Source organism: Brassica napus, chromosome C4 (assembly GCF_020379485.1).
Source record: "Brassica napus cultivar Da-Ae chromosome C4, Da-Ae, whole genome shotgun sequence".
NCBI lineage: Eukaryota > Viridiplantae > Streptophyta > Magnoliopsida > Brassicales > Brassicaceae > Brassica > Brassica napus.
The window spans coordinates 16,784,744-16,788,789 of record NC_063447.1 but is presented as its reverse complement, the minus strand read 5'-3'; positions in this window follow the sequence as shown (position 1 = coordinate 16,788,789).

Here is a 4,046-nt window from a genome sequence, read left to right as displayed (position 1 = left end):
GGACGTCAGAGCTGTTCAACTTCTGGGAAACGATTGACACAGGGGTTTATAGATCTTCTCAGGCAAAGGAGTCACTTATCCGGAGCCCAGTACTGAGATATGCCACACGCCTCATTGGCTCATTGCTATACGGGACAACCACAGCCGCATCAGTCACGCAATGGGAGTTGTGCCTTCACGCCAAAATATCCGACCAAAGGCAAGGCCGTGGATGATGAAGAAGGAGAAGATGAGGCTGCACAAGCCATTCCAGATGATTCACAACCCCATCAGCTACTCCCATCAGACTCCAGCCAGTACAAGCTGCAAGAGCTTCCACCGAACGCCACTTCGCGCCAGCAACAACATTGGAGAAATCAGAGCATAAAGACAAACAACGACATGCTACACAAGATCTGGGCTGCCATTTCACGTATCAGGCCGTGTCGTTGCCAAAAGGATGATAAAGTTCATCGGGACAACTCTCCATCCAGCTCTGGTTCGGGTTCGAGTGGTACACACATGGTAAGAAAGAGGTCTAAGAGAGCCAAAGATGCAGGAACATCTGGAGCAGGAGACGAGGAGTAGGAGCTATGTTTTTTTTCGGTTAATTTTGAACTTAGTTTTGAACTTAGCTTTTTATTTTATTTTTTTTCTTAATTACAAGTTCCTATATCTTTTACATGGTTTCTTCGTTTTATTTGGTTGTGTTTTGAGTAGTTTTTAATTCGTATTCAGCTTTGCCTTGCTAGATAAACCAAATAACTAATATCCGAGGAAAGAGGTTATATCAAGTGTTCCTCGGAATTTCCTCGGTATTTCTTAAAAAAAAAAAAAAAAATCAATGGTATTCTGTTTCCGAGTCATCATCACTAGATGAATCTGAATCTGGATCTTGGTGAAACTCTCCAATCACTGGTTCATCCTCTACGTGAACGACGGCTTCCTCTCCGAAGTCGGTTAAATCGACTACAAGGCCAACTCCAGCTAAATCTTCTGCTGCACTTAAGTTGCCGGATGTGCTTGGTTGTAGTGGGTCTTCCAGCTCAGAACTTCCCTGAACTCGGCCTCTCGGGTTGAGTCTTGTAACAGTAACCCATGGATCATCTCTGTTCCTTACCCGGGGGTACTTGATATAACAAACCTGTAACATTTAGAAAAATTATAAATTAATACACATGATGATGAATCATTCTGAATAATTAACATTTAATTACCTGATCGGCCTGAGAAGCAAGAATTTATAATTAAGAATGAAAGGATCATAATATTGCAGCTTTCGCCTCGAATTTACTGATGTAACACCAAATGCATCTGTTCTCACACCTCGATCTGGAGTGTTGTCGTGCCAATCACAATAGAAAACAGTACAGCGCATTCCAACCATGCCCAAATACTTGATTTCCAAAATCTCATGTATGTGTCCGTAGTATACATCATCTCCTGATGCAGAACAAACGCCAGCATCATAAGTCGTACTCGAACGTCTCCTCTTCTGAGTTGTGAATGCATATCCTCGAGTACAAAATCTCGGATATGACTTCACAACAAAGTTTGGTCCAACGACCATCTCGCGTATCCAATCGTCAAATGTTTCACCTCTGGTCAAACCAGCAGACACCTATTAATAGCACATATATATGTTATATCAATAAATGTGAATTAGTATAAATATGTGATAAATGATATTTTAATTTGTTTAAAGCACTCACATAAATAAACATCCATCTAGCAAATTCTCTCTGCTTCATTTCTTCTAGTTCGTCCTCTGTGGCGTATCTATATTCGAACCGCTTTTCTGCCATGAAAATCCTGTACATATGATGACAATAATGTAATTAATTAAGATTGAAATTTCAACTTGTTAAAATAAAAATTTGTAAGCTAATTTATTTACCTCTCATATTGACGAACATCTTCGCATTTGGTGAGCAAATATGTTTGCAAATGACTGCGCTCCTGCTCAGTAAGTCGACGGTCCTTTGGTTTTCCGCTAAGTCGCCCAACGTCTGTGAAAATGTCTGGAACCGTAACAGGATATGTTGCCCGTTCGCCTCTATCATCATGCCGAGCAGGTCTTCTGTTTTTGGTCTGAACTTCTGCTGGAAAGTGGTACTCGGCAAAGTTTGAAGTTTCTTCATTGATCATCTGTGCGACTATAGAACCTTCCACCCTACTTAAATTTTTCACCATCTTCTTCAAATGGAACATATACCGCTCATACAGATACATCCATCTATACTGCACAGGACCACCAAGTTCCAATTCTCTTGCCAGGTGAATAACAAGATGCTCCATAACATCAAAAAATGAAGGAGGAAATATCTTCTCAAGGTTGCACTGAATCACGGCTATGTTAGTCTTCAAATTTTCAATACCTTCAAGAGTCACTGATCTCGTGCATAAATCGCGGAAGAAACCACTTATCCCTGCAATTGCTTCATGAACAAACGGAAGGAGGCGCTGCATCATTACATGGCAATCGTGGCTTTTCAAGCCAGTAAACTTTCCTTCCTTTCTGTCGATACAGTTACGCAAATTTGATGCGTAACCGTCTGGAAATTCCACATCGTTTGAAATCCAATCAAAGAACGCATCTTTGCCCTCTGCATCAAGTCAGTATATGGGAAAAGGAGCCCTACCATTCTCATCAACATGAAGTTCTGAACGAGCGCATATATCGACTAAATCCAGTCTTGACTTCAAAGTATCCTTTGTTTTACCTTGAACATTAAGGATCGTGTTCATGAGATTGTAAAAAAAGTTCTTCTCAATATGCATGACATCTAAATTATGCCTTAGCAGATGATCCTCCCAGTATGGCAGATCCCAGAAAATACTTTTTTTTGTGCCAGTTATGTAGTTCTCCAACAGCATCTACAGGAAAACGCTCATGTCCACCGACGTCTGGCGTCCTTTCTGCACCAAAATCTCTTAGTTGTATCTTCAAATCTTTCCCACAAATTTCCGGAGGTGGACTGTCAAACACCCTCTTGTTCTTCGTAAACAAATTCCTACTCCTACGATATGGATGATCAGGTGGTAGGAATCTCCTGTGACAGTCAAACCAACACGTTTTCCTTCCGTGTTTTTGTTGGAAAGCATCAGTGTTATCTTGACAATATGGACATGATTGCCTTCCATGCGTTGTCCATCCAGACAACATACCATATGCTGGAAAATCACTTATTGTCCACATTAGTACTGCCCGCATTTGAAAGTTTTCTTTACACGAAACATCGTATGTTTCAGCACCTTGAGCCCATAGTTGTTGCAACTCATATATTAGTGGCTGAAGAAACACATCAAGTGATCTCTTAGGATGCTCTGGTCCGGGAACGAGAATCGAGAGAAACAAAAACTCTCATCGCAAGCACAAGTTTGGGGGTAGGTTGTATGGTGTAAGAATGACGGGCCATAGAGAATATTGTCTTCCACTCTTGCCAAACGGACTGAAACCATCAGTACATAATCCAAGGTAGACATTTCTTCTCTCATACGCAAAGTCGGGATACTTTGATTGGAAATGCTTCCACGCTTTTGCATCTGAAGGATGTCTGATCTCACCATCTGTTGAGTGCTCCGCATGCCATCTCATTGGTTGCGCTGTGCGTTCAGACATATACAACCTCTGCAACCTTTCCGTCAAAGGCAAATACCACATCCTTTTATATGGCACTGGAACTCTTCCACTCGTATCTTTATAACGAGGCTTCCCACAAAATTTGCATGTAACCCGCTGTTCATCCGCCCTCCAATAAATCATGCAGTTGTCGCTGCATACATCTATTACCTGATACGATAAACCAAGACCAGCTACGAGTTTCTGAACCTCGTAGTATGAACCAGGAGCTACATTATCCTCGGGTAGAATACCTTTTACAAAATCAGCAATCGCATCCACACAGTCTTCAAACCAAATTATAATTTGTTTTAATGCCCATCAATCTTGTAGCAGATGATAAAGCTGAATGACCATCTCTGCAACCTTCGTACAATGGTTGCTTTCCAGCATCCAACATATCATAAAATCTCCTAGCTTGTGCATTGGGTAAATCTTCCCCTCT